This window comes from Elephas maximus, chromosome 8 (genome assembly GCF_024166365.1).
Source record: "Elephas maximus indicus isolate mEleMax1 chromosome 8, mEleMax1 primary haplotype, whole genome shotgun sequence".
In the NCBI taxonomy this organism is placed as follows: Eukaryota; Metazoa; Chordata; class Mammalia; order Proboscidea; family Elephantidae; genus Elephas; species Elephas maximus.
This window is the reverse complement of record NC_064826.1, coordinates 134187106-134204692: the sequence shown is the minus strand read 5'-3', so window position 1 is coordinate 134204692 and position 17587 is coordinate 134187106. Positions and strand designations below refer to the sequence as shown.

The 17587-nt window shown below is 37.7% G+C and overlaps 1 pseudogene; it reads left to right on the top strand.

The window, feature by feature from the left end:
* The first annotated feature begins 10468 nt into the window (after positions 1-10468).
* Positions 10469-11406, top strand: LOC126081624 (olfactory receptor 14A16-like; annotated as a pseudogene).
* Positions 11407-17587: the final 6181 nt, after the last annotated feature.

Below are 17587 nucleotides of genomic sequence, written 5' to 3'. Positions count from 1 at the left end.
AAAACGGAGAAGAACACATACTTTTGTGGTTACAAAGGGGGGAGGGAGAGGGCTTTTTATTAATCAATCTGTAGATAAGAACTGCTTTGGGTGAAGGGAAAGACAACCCTCACTACAAGGAAGGTCAGCCTAATTGGACTGGACTAAAAGCAAAGAGGTTTCCGGGATAAACTGAAAGCTTCAAAGGTCAGCGGAGCAGGGGCTGGGGTCTGGGGAACTTGGTTTGAGGGGACTTCTAAGTCAATGGGCAAAATAATTCTATTATGAAAACATTCTGCATCCCACTTTGAATTGTGGAGCCTGGGGTCCTAAATGCCAACAAGCGGCCATCTAAGATACATCAATTGGTCTCAACCCACCTGGAGCAGAGGCAAAGGAAGAACACCAAGGTCACATGACAACTAAGAACCCAAGAGACAGAAAGGGCCACATGAACCAGAGACCTACATTATCCTGAGATCAGAAGAAGTAGTTGGTGCCTGGCCACAATTGATGTCTGCCCTATCAGGGAGCACAACAGACAACTCCTGAGGGAGCAGGAGACCAATGGGATACAGACCCCAAATTCTCATAAAAAGACCATACCTAATGGTATGACTGCGACTAGAGGAATCCCAGAGACAATGCTCCCCAGAACTTCTGATGGCACAGGACAGGAACCATCCCCGAAGACAAATCATCAGGCATGAAAAGGACTGGTCAGTGGGGGGGAGAGAGATGCTGATGAAGAGTGAGCTAATTAAATCAGGTGGACACTGGAGAGTGTGTTGGCAACTCTTGACTGGAGGGGGGATGGGAAGATAGAGAGAGAGGCAAGATGGCAAAATTGGCACGAAACGAGAGACTGAAAGGGCTGACTCAATAGGGGGAGAGCAAGTGGGAGAAGGGAGTGAGATGTATGTAAACCTACATGTGACAGACTGATTGGAATGGTAAATGTTCACTTGAAGCTTAATAAAAATTAATTAAATAAGTAAATAAATAAAAATAAAGGGTAAAAAAAAAGAAATGTACAGATTATATCAGAAAAGATTATATAGAAGAAGACTGCAGAGTTAATCGCACAGCTTTATGTCATATGGACAAATGGAAATGGAAAATGTGTTTAGATAAGGCAATGTATCAACACACTTCAAAATGTTCTTGTCTCTTACCAGTAATTAATTGCCATGGGGTCGATTCCAACCCATGGACACCGCATGTGTGTCAGGGTAGAACTGTGCTCCATACAGTCTTTAATGTGTTTTCCAGAAACATCTTCAGGCTGTTCTTTCAAGACAACTCTGGGTGGATTTGAACCTCCAACATTTCAGTTAGCAGCTGAGTATTTTAACCATTTGCACCTTTCAGCAACTCTTGTCTCTTAACTCAGTAATAGGTACTAAAGTAGTTTATCTTATTTGTAAACTTAGGGTCACTATCAGTCAAAACTGACTGGACAGGACTTAGCAACAATCAAACTCAGGACTGTGTAACACATCTATGCACACATGTTCTTTCCAACGTTATTTGTAAAAAAAAGAAAAAAGTAATGGCAGTAGAAATAACAACGTAAGTGTTCATCGGTTGATCGCCAAACAAACCCCTTGCCACGAAGCCAAGGATTCTGACTCACAGTGACCCTACAATGGAGAGAGTAGAACTAACCGCCCCACAGAGCTTCCAAGCAGCAGCTGGTGGATTCAAACTGCCACCTTTCAGGTAGCAGTCAAGCTCTTAACCACTGCGCCACCACTAATAATTGTTCATCAGTAGGACACAGATTAAACAAATCAGGACACATGCCTGAAAGAGAATTTTGTACTAAAAAAAAGGAGGGGTTGTATATAGCTGGATTTTTACAGATATACCCTTAATTATATAGAGAGTTGCATTGATCTGTGCATTAAAACAGTCTGAAATTATGTGTAAGACATAGTAGATGGTGCTAATTTTTTAAAAAATATAGCGTATTTTATTGTGATATAATTCACATACTACACAATTTACCCTTTACAGTGAACAATTTAGAGTGTCTTAACATTTTCAGAGAATTGTGTAACCATCACCACTATCTCATTGTGGAACATTTTCATCACTTCTTAAAAATACCCTGTGCCCATTAATCGGTCACTCCCCATTTTTCCATCCTCCTTGCTCCTAGTAGGCACCAATCTGGTTTTTATCTGTACGGACTTGCCTATTATACACATTTCATTAAAATGGAATTATCTGGCTTTCTGTGAGCGGCATTTTTCAGCGAGCATAGTGTTTTCATGACCCATGCATGTTATGTATCAGTACTTTGAGGGACAGAAACTGGGAGATATTAACAAGATACTGTCGATCATTTTGATTTTTAACAATACATACTAAGAAAAAAAAAGCTACACAACTGCCCATTATGTTTCTGGAAACCAAGGAAATGTGTATAACTAAGGGAATATTAACCATTATTCAAAAACAGGTTAAAAAATACAGCACAAAAGTTGGTTATTTTCAGGGATTAAATAGGCTTTAGTAATTAGAAATCTATTAATACATTCACCATTAATTACAGAAAACTATGCCATCACTAAAGTCAACACTGATTCTTAATAATAATTTAGCAGTAGGTTTATTGTTTTTTTTTTTATTGTTAAGTTTGCATGACAGATATTTCCTATAATGACAGAAATAAGGAAAATACACTTGTTAGTCAATATTATTTTGTGTTTGTCAGTAAAGGTAGATATGTGAAATAAATACCCGTTTCGAAAATTGGAAGGGCAAAATTATCTTTATTCTTAGATGATTATCATTGTATATCTGGAAAACCTAAAAATAGCATATTGATATAATAAGGTAATTCAATAAGTGGCTGTTAGAAAAGTTACATAAATAAATGACTTGTTTTATGTATAATTAGACTGTTAATATCTGTGAATTATAATAGATCCAAAATAGGAGAATAAATTATTTCAATCACTTATATTAGCACCTAAGAAGAACTATATAACATTCCTTTGAAAAATAAGTTAAAATACCACTGAGTGATGTTAAAAAAAAAAAAAAGTGGTGCTTAAAAAATAGGAAATTGTATCTTGTTTTTTTTTTTTTTTAATATACTACAACCCAAATCATAGAAGGAAAGGAAACACATTTTCAAGCAAGCTTCCAAAGCCAGAGCATTAAAGAAAAGGGCTAGCATATTTGACTCGATTAAATGAAACCTGTGGGCAAAATATCAGCACAGATAAAATAAAAAACCTAACTTTTCCACACCTAAGAAGTATGGCAGTGACAGGACCTAAATTTCCTAACACACAGGAAGTTTAAAGAAAGCAATAAAATCAATATAAATAGAAAAACATATGAAAAGATGTCTCACGTAAAAATTAAGACTAACAGCTAGTGCACTTTTAAAGCTTGCTCAGGTTTACTGACAAATATATTCACATCGAAAGAATGAGGTGTTATACTTTTTATTATCACAATGTTAAGGAATGCTGGTCCCAGGTAAAAAGCTAGAATAATCTGTGTCTTTTGAGATTTCCTTGCAGCTCTGGGGATAAATGAGTTAACTCCTGTAACACCCCTTTCCTTCTGAGGACAGTGTGGTGGTTAATTTGGTTCTATTCCCAGGGTATGTTCTTAACTCAAGGAGAAGTCATTAAAATAAGGAGGAGGCATAGGCCAGAAATCCATGGTTTAGTCTACTCTGCCCAGGTAAGACTGTATATAAGATCATGTACTTTGACTGGAGGAACCTGGGTAAGGTCAGACAGTCCTTGTCTGTTTCTTCCTTCTACATCCCTTTTTCAACCCTAATCAAATGTCTTCACTTTTGTATACATTTTCTCATTTTTAAAGTGTGGATAACAGGTCAGCTGTGAGGCTCCAAAATGATATGAGTAGGTGGACAAAGTAAGAATGTGTTGAATATTAGCCGTTAGTGTCATCCCCTGGAAGTTCATGAGAAGAGATAGGAGGGGACCCCACAAAACTAGCCCTTTACCAGCTGTTGAACTTTTGTGTATCCTGTGCCCAGTGGTTAAGCCCTGGGCTACTAATGGAAAGATTGGTGGTTCGAACCCACCTAGTGGCTCCGTGGAAGAAAGACCTGGCAATCTGTTCCCAAAACCATTACAGCCTAAAAAATCCTCAGGGAGAGTTCTACTCTGTCACATGTGTTTGCTATGAGTTGAAATAAACTCAGTCACCTTTCAGCAATAGGAAGAATTAAGATATGAGGTTTATTTTAAATAAAGAGAAGCACCGTGCTGAAGAGAAAGGTTAAAGAGTCATTTTTGCAAAAGCTGTTTTATGACGACAAACTGGGATACAGCCGAGTGTGTCTGAGTCCACAACGTAGTGTCAAACATTCTAGCACAGCAACTAGAAGCCAGGGGTTTGGAGTGAGGCCACTTGTGTTCAAATTCCAGCTCCACCATTGTGTGAAGTGGGGCTAATCCCTTAAACGCTTTACAGGTCCAAGCCTTCAGTGTAACGGGCATGTAATGGGTTGCTTTGAGCACAGATGTAAGTTATATTAAACACTGCATGGAGAGATTAAATATTGCAGGGTGAGTGGTCAGGATCTCAGTTTCCCAATAGTGTGTTTCTCAAACTGTGAATCATCCCTGACTTCTACCAGCATTCCAAAATAAAAATAAGGGGCTTCCTCAGATCCCCTTATTCTTAAGAAAACAAAACAATCGGCTGCTATACTTTGAAGAATTAGAGTTGGGGAGTGGGATCCTAGTCAACTATAAGACACATCCTCACCATGACCCTGGTACCTAGACTCTGGGTTATTTAAAAAGCAGGAAGGGGACTGTTCACATGCAAAATTATTTGTGGGCCTAGAGAAATTTTAAGAGGCTTCTCAAAATATAAGAATCTTTAATTTTATTCTGATAATGATTTGCTCTAGCTGATTTATCTGAATCTGTATACTAGTAAACTCTTCCTTGAATTGGGTCAAAGACAGTTAAGTATTTTGCCATTGTTTCAAAATATACAGATTGGGGTCTGTGTTGAGTTCCAGGGAATTCATGATCAAAAAAAAAGATATGACCACAAGATAGCATGGAACAACAATCTACTTATTGGTGTCACCCCCTCACCTTGCATTGGCAGACAAACGCAAGGGGCAGTTCCCCACGGCGAGAGATCTTCCACAGGCAAGTGGGCTGCAGGGAGCTGACAGCCGATGAGTGAGGCAAGAACGTTCTTAAAACCAGTGGAGATTTTTCCTTGTTAGATTGTTTTATTTCATAATTAAAGAAAAATAAGAAGTAAAATGGGTTGTCCATCTTCCCTGAGGTAAGAACACTCTCGTGCAACAAGACCACCTCCTGCATTTGGCTGCCAGTGAGAGTATGGTTGTGGCACCAATAAATAGATTGTTGCTCAGTGCTGTCTTGCTGTCATCTCTTGTGCTCTAATAAGCAGAAGGGTTTGCTGTTAGGCTGGGGAACAGGGCACAGGTAGGCTAGGACAAAGTGTTTCACTGTGGGAAAGGGGCAGGGAAGCAAGGCCAGCACAGAGCAGCATATTCTCCCTCCCTCCCAATTTTGTAGCCAAGATGGAAAAATTTACAGCCACACCTCTATATCTAAAATTTTATTTTAACCTTCATTTCACTTGCATTCAATCGATAACATGTTGAAACTTTTCATTCATTCCCTTTATCTTGTTTAAATTATTTTGTGTCTTTTCTTTCCCTTTCAATCTTATTGTGACTACTTATTCCAGGCCATCTTTTAATAACTCATACCTATGCTATCAGGATACTACCCTGACTTGTCTCTCTACCTTAAAAATGTCTTCCTTGCAAAGGTTACTAAATATGAGGAGCAGTTACCTTCTAGAAAATTCTACCTTTATTATTCTGTTTTTAGATATGAACCTATTATCCATCCCCTCAACTCTCCTCTCTCTCTTACCCTAGACCAATTTAGGGACCCTTGTTCTACAGAGTGTTCTACCTACACACCCTTCAGGCTGCCGAGGTTCTGCTTTGTTCACACCATGTTGCCTGGATTAAAAGATATTCTCTCCACTTTTTCGTTCCCAAATATTTCCCATTTTTCAAGTGTTAATTATTTTATATCCCATATTTTTTATATGAAATATACCCTAATTACCTCATCTCTCCTGAAGCATATATTGTACACCCTCATTTGTCCCAACAGACAGCATCTTACATGTTTATTATAATTTTTCTTTAGGAAAGCATGTATTACTTGTTAAGCAATTAAAATGTAAATTCAGAGCATTGTTAAAAATAATCAAAACTTAACAAAATTGAAACATAAGGTTTATTCTGAGTAGTTATTCTATATGCATATAAGAAAACCACTGTGATTCCGAAAAAAAAAAAAAAAGCAAATGGTGAGGCGTAGGCTAGTTACAATGAAGCTTATAAGTAGAAGAGGAGGGAGACAAATAGAAGATGAACCATTGTCTAATCCTAACATGATAGATTGTAAGTTGCCCTCCCCCCTTTTACTGCAATCAACTGATATCAGGTCACAAGGTGGTCTCTGTCCCTCCACACACCTGCAACCATTACACCTTTTGAAATTTAAATTAAATAAAACTGGCTTTGAACAGGAAAAAAAAAAATGGGGATGACAGAAGCACCCGGCAAGATTAATTTGGGGTCAGGAATTTTTATGGTTAATATTTGGTTTTCTGGGTAGGAAAAAATTGTAAAATCAAAGGAAGATGTCTGTTTCTAATTTTCCTCTTTGACAATTATAATTTTGAGACAAACAACTGGATCTCCAAAGACAAGTAGAGATTGTTGCTGAGAACTAATTTTGGCTGAGTGATGATACAGCCAAAGGAGACTTTAGAGACAGAGCCAAAGAAAAGTAAAAGACTTTTTTTTTCTGGAGGGGGGACCTAGTTTTAAGAGAAAAGCAACATGAAAATTGGGCAGTGAAAAACACAAAGACATTTTATTAATGGCTAGATGCGATCCAAATACGCTTAAGGCACGGCTCTCAAACTCTAGGGAACATCAAAATCATTCGTACTCATCTTTTATCTTTATTTTGTTTCATCTTATCTAAAAAATACTAATTTGAATTAATGTTTTAATTACTCAATACAATTAAAGCACATCTCACTGGACCCCATCCCACAGTTTCTGATTCAGCATGTCTAGGGTACATTGAGTCAAGAAAATTTGCCTTTATAACAAGTTCCTAAGTGATGCTGCTCTTGTGGAGCCGGGGTCACTGGTCTAGGGAACTGGATGCTGAGAAGAGACAATCTTGGTAAGAAGTATAAAGTTATTTGTTGTAAATCCTGAGGTAAGTGCATAGACAAAATGAATGTATGAAGGGATCACATTGATTTTGGAAAACAGAAGGTCATTTACAGACTTCATTTTGTTTTTTGTTTGTTGGCTGCTTGACTGCTTTTACGACATAAGTTATCAGTGGGTTTATGGAGGAAACAGGTGAATTAGAAGGAGGTAACAGATATGAAACAGTTTTCAGGAAGTATGAAGTATATGGTGGGAGAAATTATTTTGGGGGAACAACGTTATGCAGAATTGACTTTGAAGGGTTAGATGCCACTTATTTTCAAAAGACTTAATATATTCCACATCACACACTTCATTGCTCTGCATTTGTTATTTTGTGACAGTGTATAATGCTACCTAGTAGAATACCTACTTCCAGTATTTCTTCCATAGAAGAAATTGTTGTTATTGTTGTTGTTAGGTGCCATCAAGTTGGTTCTGACTCATAACCACCCTATGTACAACAGAATGAAACACTGCACAGTCCTGCAACACCCTCAGAATTGTTACACTTGAGCCCATTATTGCAGCCACTGTGTTAATTCATCTTGCTGAGATTTCTACTTTTTTGCTGACCCTCTACTTTACCAAACATGATGTCCTTCTCTAGGGACTCGTTCCTCCTGATAACATGTCCAAAGTACATGAGATGAAGTCTCGCCATCCTTGCTTCTAAGGACATGCTGGCTGTACTTCTTCCAACAAGGATTTGTTCATTCTTCTGGCAGATCATGATATATTCAGTATTCCTCACCAACACCATGATTCAAATGCATCAGTTCTTCTTAGGTCTTCCTTATTCCTTGTCCAGCTGTTGTATGCATATGAGGCGACTGAAAAATGCCATGGCTTGGGTCAGGCTCACCTTAGTCCTCAAAGTGACATCTTTTTTTCCTTTTTTTTTTTTTTTTTAACACTTTAAAGAGATCTTTTTCTGCAAATTTGCCTAATGCAATTTGTCGTTTGATTCCTTGACTACTGCTTCTATAGGTTCTAAAACCAAAACCAAACCTGTTGTTGTCGAGGCGATTCTAACTCATAGTGCCCCTTACAAATAACATCAACATTTTTGCTGAGCTTTTAAGTATTTATTTGCATAATGGTATTCAAAATGCAGGAGGGAAAGGAAAAAGTGAGATAGCAAACCCTCGGGTGGATAAATTATATCATGATCAAGACAAAAGGCTTAACTTCCGTATCAATGGTATTAAAAACAAACAAATAAACTGTTTGCCATTAAGTCAGTTCCTACTCATAGTGACCCTATAGGACAGAGTGGAACTGCTCCATAGGGTTTCCAAGGAGTGGCTGGTAGATTCATACTGTCTACCTTGTGGTTATCAGCCAAACGCTTAATCTCTGCACCACCAGGGCCCCATCAGTTGTATGGTTTGAGAAAAGCAAACGTGCATTCATTGAATAGATTAGATTAAGAATCCAAAATACTGGGCAAAATTATGGATATACTTGGCATGGCCTCATAGTGGGATTCTGCACAGGTTACCTCCCCTGAATGTCACTTATGAATGTATCAATTAAACAGTTATACTAAGACATTAGTGTAGATTCCATTGTACAGCACAGCACTATGAACGTATAAAGGAAGGAACAGCTCTTCTAAGACAAGTGGAAAGGAAGATAAAAATAAGAGAAAAAGAGTGTATATTGGTGGAGAAACAAAGTAAATCTTTACTATTCGTAGCCTCGGAGATGATGGAGTAACCCACTGAGGAAGGAGAGAATGGGAAGAGTGGTGAGAGCTAAGGACAGCTGGGAAGAATGTGCTAGGAGAATAGCAAGGTGAAAAGGAAAACTGACCAAGCAGCAATGAATAACGAGAGTTAATAAATGACTCCAAGAAATTCTATTGTCCTGGGTAATTAAGCAGGAGATTTGGCTGAAAACACCTGATTCACTGAACAAGCTCACAGAAGCCAGCAGCAGCAATATTGTGGAATCGGCCTAGAAGACAAACACTTCTAAGACATGTGAAATGAATTTGAGTAATTTTTCTGCACAATTCAAATACTTCAGTTCTACTTTGAAGTGATCAGTAAATTTGGGGACAGGTTTTGATAAAACATAAAATGATAGAGAATAGAGGGTAGTTTTCTGTTGTCCATGTCCCTAATAAATTGCCCAAATGTTTCGATCTAAGATATCTCAAATCCTTTCATAAGGTTTGACTCTAAGTGTCAGTGGTTGCTATCTCAGATCATAAAGACAACTTTTTTTAAAGAACATAAAATATAATTGACATACATATATAAAACAAGTACTTGCCAAATATTTTACTTAATTCATTAATGATTGAGAGAATTAGATATTCAACTGATTCAGCATCAAAATGAAAATTTCATGTATAAAAGGTCAAACAAGCAAGGTTGAAAAAAATAACAAGTAGATGCAAAACAGGTCTATCTACAGAGAAAATATCAATTACTCTCCACTAAAACAAAACTAATTTGTATTTCTAAGGACAATAATTTGCATTATTAACAGTTTTATACAACTTTCCCAATTGTAGGATAGCTCAAAGACAATAAAATACAAAGATAATCCACTGTCCTAGACAGGAAACTCAGTGTTTTCCCTATTTCAGAAGTTTTCACAATTTTTCCTGACACTGGCACAAAGAAGGGAGAGGGAATGAGTAGAGGAAATGGTATTGGTTAAGTGTCTTCTTATCCAATCAATAATTGTGGTGATAATTTGTATATGCATTATTTAATTGAATTAAAATAATTACCCAATGATAAGCTCACTCTGTAGGTTGAATAAAATGATACTCATAAATGTACCCATGATTACAAAGCTTGTAAACAACTAATCTGAAATTTGTACTCAGGGTCCAAAATTTGTGTCTTTTCCCACTACATATTTCAATATAAGGCATATGAAATTCTATTTGAGTCAGATGTGGAATATGGGCCTTAATCAACATAAAATGACACAGTGGATGATTTGGACTTGATTGATAACCATTTTCAGTTATACATTTAATGCAATTATTTGTGTTAAATTACCTCCTGAAGACTTGGTGGTGTTACTCTTCTATGGCATGGAATACCTGCACATGTGATTGGGAGAAAGTGAACCTGAGAAAGTAGAAGAGTAAACTCCCTTGACTAAATTACAAGTTGTTCATTTTATTTTTTTAGAGTCATTGATTAAACACCCAGAGAAATGAACAACTTCACCTCTGTGCCCATGTTCTTCCTAACGGGGTTTTCTGATGTTCAGGAGATCCAGATCTTACATGCTGTGTTGTTTTTGCTGATATACCTGGCAGCTGTACTGGGAATGTTCTCATCATCACCCTCACAAGCAAGGATCATTGGCTCCACATCCCTATGTATTTCTTCCTGAAGAACTTGTCCTTTCTGGATCTCTGCCTCATTTCCATCACTGTTCCCAAATCCATCGCAAACTCTCTGGCTCATCTCAACATCATCTCATTCCTTGGTTGTGTTTCACAGGTATTTTTCTTCATCCTCTCAGCCACTACAGAAGTATCTCTACTCACAGTGATGTCCTATGACCGCTACGTTGCCATCTGCCACCCACTGAGGTATGAAGTCCTCATGAGCCATGGAGCCTGTGTGCAGATGGCAGCTTCCTCATGGGTCAGTGGAGTTCTCAATGCAATTCTGCACACAGCTTCTACCTTCTCCATACCTGTGTGTGGGTCTCCTGAAGTTCATCAGTTCTGTGATGTTCCACAACTGCTCTCCCTCGCCTGTTCTTATAATACTGTGGAATTAGTAGTCATTGGGCTCAGCCTGGTGTTAGATTTTGGCTGTTTTGTGTTTATTGATATCTCTTACATTCACATCTTCTCCACTATTCTGAGAATCCCATCCAGAGAAGGCAGGTCTAGAGCTTTCTCCACATGCTTGCCTCACCTCACTGTTGTGACTCTCTTTCTCTTTTCTGGTGTTTTTGCCTATTTACGACCCTTACCCGAATCTCCATCACCCTTGGATTTGCTGGTGTCAGTATTCTATACTATGGTGCCACCCACCATGAATCCCGTCATCTACAGTCTGAGAAATAAGGGTATGAAGATGGCATTAAAGAAACTGTTAAAGAGTAGGCATTGCCCTTCAAACTCGGAGGGTTAATGTCACATATATCATGATCTTTCAATTACTGGCAGAATCGTCTGAACAATTTGGTTGCATAGTCTGAAAATAATGTTGGATATTTAAAGTAAGAATTACCATGAAAACTCTTTAAATTGCTATTAATGGGCACTGTCTATCAGTAGATGGAGTGGAAAAACCAGTAGTTCCATTTATAATTGGGCAGATACATGCTAACCTTGTATTTATCATGTTAGTTGAAAAACAAACAAAAAAACAATTATTTTCCAGTTAGTTCTGACTCTTGATGACTCCATGTGTGGAGAGTACAACTGGGTCCATAGAGTTTTCAAGGCTGTGGCCTTTCAGAACCTGATCTCTGGCCTTTCTTTGGAGGCCTCTGGGTGACTTTAAACATTCGGCCTTTCAATTAGTTGTTGAGGACTTAACCATGTGGTGCAGTGGTTAAGAGCTATATCTGCTAATCAGAAGGTTGGCAGTTTGAATCTACTGGTGGCTCCTTAGAAACCCTATGGGGCAGTTCTACTCAGTCTTATAGGGTTGCTATGAGTCAGAATCTACTCAGCTGCAATGAGTTTGTATGATTTTTGTTTTCATTTGTTGTTTTTTTTTTAAGACTCCTTATGGGGACACTTTTGAATTCAAACAATGCTTCATGCCTTCTGGATATTCAACTCACTTATGATCATAACACTATTTCTCTATTCCTGATGTAGTGTTATATTTTCCTGCTCCAGTCATGAGATTACCTTTACTTAGATTTCTCCAGCCTAGTCCACTTTCCCCTGTTAGATGTTTTCTTAATACCATTTCCCTATCTATCATAGAACTTACCTTAGTTGTAATTTGAGATTTATTTCTCTAAGGCTTTGTTATGTTTTTCTTCATTACACTGTGTGATCCTTGGGGACAGTGCCTGTATCTCTTATGTCTTTCTTAGTGTGTGGCCTAGAATAGAAATAAAGTAAGTATTTATTTAGTATATTAATAGACAATATCCACATCTTTGCCTGGTCCCACAAAACTTTTGTTATTTCTTTATCATTAATCTGAGCTTAACCTGGAAACCCTGGTGGCGTAGTGGTAAGTGCTACGGCTGCTAGCCAAGAGGCTGGCAGTTCGAATCCTCCAGGCGCTCCTTGGAAACTCTATGGGGCAGTTCTACTCTGTCCTATAAGGTCGTTATGAGTCAGAATCGACTTGATGGCAGTGGGTTTGGTTTTGGTTTTTGAGCTTAATCTATTATCTCTATATTTGTAATGGATTGAATTCTAATTTATTCCAAAGGTAATGGATTATAATAAGTTCTGTGGTAGTTATGGACCTATGCACATATGTAGTTCACATGATCAGAAACTGTATTTTCCACATGGACAAATAACTAATGGGTTTGTGGAATATAGAGAGACAAAGCATTTGTGTGATTGAGTGGATATGCATACATTTTGTAGAAAAAAATATTTACATGACTGTAAAATACACTGGCTCAAGTTCAGGCAGTTGAAATGTATCATATACGCACATGTTGTGTAGCAAATGAACTGACCTCATCCGCTGCAAGAAGCCCCACTTATTCTACTTATATCCCTACATGTTATGCTTTTCTCGGTTTAGACTTGAGTGTCTCTTCCATCCAAAACCAAATAAAATTTAATTATGTATTTGTTGACATTATTGGGGATTTGCATTGGCAGAGTACTTTCCCTAGAAACATGAACATCTTCAGTCTTGCATATGGTAGTCAGAATGGTGTCAAAGTTGTGTAAGTCCTAATTTCCAGAACCGTGAATATATTACCTTACATGGACAAAAGGGACTTTGCTGATGTTATTAAGGTTAAGGACCTTAATATGGAAAATTATCCTGGGTTATCCAGGTGGGAACAACCTAATCACATAAATTCTTAAAATCAAAGGCACTTTTTCAACAGAAGTCAGACAACCAGATAGATGGCATTGTGAGAGGGACTTGACCAGCCATTGCTGTCTTTGAAGATTGCAGAAGGTGTTCATGATTCAAAAATACCCACGGCCTCTTGAATCTGAAAACTTTAAGGACACAATTTTTCCAGAAAAGAATGAATCCCATCAAAACCTTGATTTAGCCCAGTGAGACTCAAGTCGAATTTCTGATCTTCTTCCTATTGGGTTACTATGAGTCTACTGTGACTCAGCAGCAACAGGTTTTTTTGGTTTTATTCACATATATAAAAATTAAAAATTTAAATTTAATTAATATAAATTATAAACTGATTTGTGAAAATAAATTATAAATATTTATGTTATGTATCAGATAGATAATGCAAATATATTTATATATAAACATATATATATATATAAAAAAATCACTAATCATAGGGTACATAGAAAAAAATAGCTAGAAGGCTGTGCTCCAAAAATGCTAAAACTGGTTACACTTCTCGGTGGTGAGATTATGAATAATTTGTATCATCTTTTTGCTTATCTATGATTTCTATTTATCTACAATAAACATTCATTTTTTGCATAATCAAAAAAATTTCTGACCTTCTGAACTATAAGATTATAATTTGGGTTGTATTAAACCACTAAATCTGTGGTAACTTGTTACTGCAGCAAGAGAAAACTAATACACTGCACAAAATTCAGTGCTTCATTATCATGCTATCATATTTGAGTTGCTGTGCATTTGGTGGAGATAAAAGGAGAAGACAGAAATATTGCTACATTGCATCTGAAACTCTCAAAACACCCATTAACTGTAGAATGGATAAGTTTTTGGCATCCCCCTAAAAGTCAATACTACTCAGCAATGGAAATGAAAAATCTACGTCTATACAAAAATGGGCATAAGTCTCACAAATATAAAATTGAGAAAAATAAACCGAACAAGGAAGGCTATAAGTTGTAGGATGTCATTTATTTTATATAAAGATTAAAAACAGTCTCTATGCTGCCTGAGGTATGGGATAGATTCACCACAGGGCTTGTAACTAAAAAGTGGCATGAAAGGGGCTTCTGAGGTGCAGTATTTTTCTACTTAATGATCTGAATGCAGGTAACATGGATATAGGCAGTTTATAAAAATGCATCCAGCTGTATTCATATAATATGTTCAAGTTTCTGCTTGTAATATATAGATTTTTTTTTACTGTGCTTTAGATGAAGGTTTACAGAACAAATTAGTTTCTCATTAAACAATTAGTACACATATTGTTTTAAGACATTGGTTGCCAACCCCACAACATGAAAACACGCTCACTTTCTTGAACTTGGGTTTCCTGTAACCAGCTTTCCTGTCCCCTCCTGCCTTCACATCCTTGCCCGTGGGCTGATGTGGCCATTTAGTCTCATTTTATTTTATGGGCCTGTCTAATCTCTGGCTGAAGGATGAACCTCAGCAGTGACTTCATTACTGAATTGAAAGGATGTCCTGGGGCCATACTCTTGGGTTTTTTTCCAGTCTCTGTCAGACCAGTAAGTCTGTTTTTTTTTTTGTTTGTTTGTTTGCTTGTGAGTCAGAATTTTGTTCTCCATTTTCCCTCAGCTCTGTCTGGGACCCTTAAATGTGATCCTTGTCAGAGCAATCGGTGGTGGTAGCCAGTCACCATCTATACTCATTCTGGTATAGGATGTAGTCCTTTGGTCCATTAGATATTTGGGCTAATCTTTCCCTTGTGTCTTTGGTTTTCTTCATTCCCCCTTTCTCCAGATGGAGTGAGACCAGTGCAGTATCTTAGATGGCTGCTCGCAAGCTTTTAAGATACCAGGTGCTACTGACCAAAGTAGAATGTAGAACATTTTCTTTATAAACTATGTTATGCCAACTGAGCTAGATGTTCCCCAAGACCATGGTCACCACAGCCTTCTCTCCAGGAATTCGGTCCCTCAGGAAGTTTGGATGTGTCTATGGAGCTTCCATGACCTTGCCTTGAACAAGTTGTGTGACTTCCCTAGTATTGTGTACTGTCTCACCCTTCAGAAAAGTTACCACTTATTTATTGTCCATTTAATGTTTTTCCATCACCACCCTTCCCCTTCCTTGTAAATGTCAAAGATTGTTTCTTTTTTGTGTATAAACATTTTCATGAATTAAAAATATTTTTTATTGCACTTTAGATGAAGATTTAACAAGTTTCCCATTAAACAATTAATTCCCATATTGTTTTTTGACATTGGTTGCCAACCCCACGACATGCCAACACTCTCCCCTTCTTGACCTTGGGTTCATCATTTCTAGCTTTCTATCCCCTCCTACCTTCTCTACTTTGTCCCTGGGCTGGTGTGCCCATTTAGTCTCATTTTGTTTTATGGGCCTGTCTAATCTTTGGCTGAAGGTTGACCCTCAGGAGTGACTCCATTACCGATATATAAGGGTGTCTGGGGGCCATACTCTCAATGTTTCTTCAGTCTCTGTAAGACCAGTAAATCTGGTCTTTTTAAAAATTTTGCGAGTTAGAATTTTGTTCTACATTTTTCTCCAGATCTGTCCAGGACCCTCGAATGTGATCCTGTCTGAACAGTCAATGGTGGTAACTGGGCACCATCTAGTTGTACTGGACTCAGTCTTGTGGAGGCTGTAGTAGTTGTGCTCCATTAGTCCTTTAGATTAATCTTTCCCTTGTGTCTTTGGTTTTCTTCTTTCTCCTTTGCTCTGGAGTGTTTGAGACCAGTGGAGTATCTTAGATGGCCACTCACAATCTTTTAAGGCCCCAGATGTTGCTGACCAAAATAAAGTGTAGAATATTTTTCTTTATAAACTATGTTATGCCAGTTGAGCTAGATGTTCATGGAGACCATGGTTCCCACACCCCTCAGCCTAACAATTTGGGTAATGAATAACGAAGACCGAAGAAGAGTTGACACCTTTGAATTGTGGTGTTGTCGAAGAATATTGAATATACTGTGGACTGCCAAAAGAACAAACAAATCTGTCTCAGAAGAAGTACAACCACAATGCTCCTTAGAAGCAAGGATGGCGAGTCTGCGTCTTAGATACTTTGAACATGCTGTCAGGAGGGATCAGTCCCTGGGGAAGGACATCATGTGTGGCAGAGTGCAGGGTCAGCGGAAAGAGCAAGACCCTCAACGAGGTGGATTGACACAGTGGCTGCAACAATGAGCTCAAGCATAACAACGATTGTAAGGATGGCACAGGACTGCGCAGTGTTTCGTTCTGTTGTGCATAGGGTCGCTATGAGTCAGAACTGACTCGACAGCACCTAAAACAATATATCCCTCATGAACACAGATGCAAAAATCCTCAACAAAATTCTAGCCAATAGAATTCAACAACATATCAAAAAAATAATTCACCATGACCAAATGGGATTCATACCAGGTATGCAGGGATGGTTCAACATTTGAAAAAAAATTAATGTAATCCATCACATAAACAAAACAAAACAAAAGAATCACGTGATTTTATCAATTGATGCAGAAAAGGCATTTGACAAAGTCCAACACTCATTCATGATAAAAACTCTTAGCAAAATAGGAATAGAAGGAAAATTCCTCAACATAATGAAGGACATATATACAAAGCCAACAGCCAACATCACACCAAATGGAGAGAGCCTGAAAGCATTCCCCTTGAGATCGAGAACCAGAAAAGGATGCCCTTTATCACCGCTCTTGTTCAACATTGTGCTGGAGCTCCTAGCCAGAGCAATTAGGCAAGACAAAGAAATAAAGGACATCCAGATTGGCAAGGAAGAAGTATAATTATCTCTATTTGCAGACGACATGATCTTATACACAGAAAACCCTAAGGAATCCTCAAGAAAACTACTGAAACCAATAGAAGAGCTCAGCAGAGTATCGGGATACAACATAAACATACAAAAATCAGTTGGATTCCTCTACATTAACAAAAAGAACATCAAAGAGGAAATCACCAAATCAATACCGTTTACAGTAGCCTCCAAGAAGATAAAATACTTGGAATAAATCTTACTGGAGATGTAAAAGACTTATACAAAGAAAACTACAATACACTTCTGCAAGAAATCAAAAGAGGCCTACTTAAGTGGAGAAACATACCTTGATCATGGATAGGAAGGCTTAACATTATAAAAATGTCTGTTCTACCAAAAGCGATCTATACATTTCATTCAATTCTGACCCAAATTACAATGGCATTCTTTAATGAGATGGAGAAACAAATCACCAACTTCATATGGAAGGGAAAGAGGCCCCAGATAAGTAAAGCATTGCTGAAA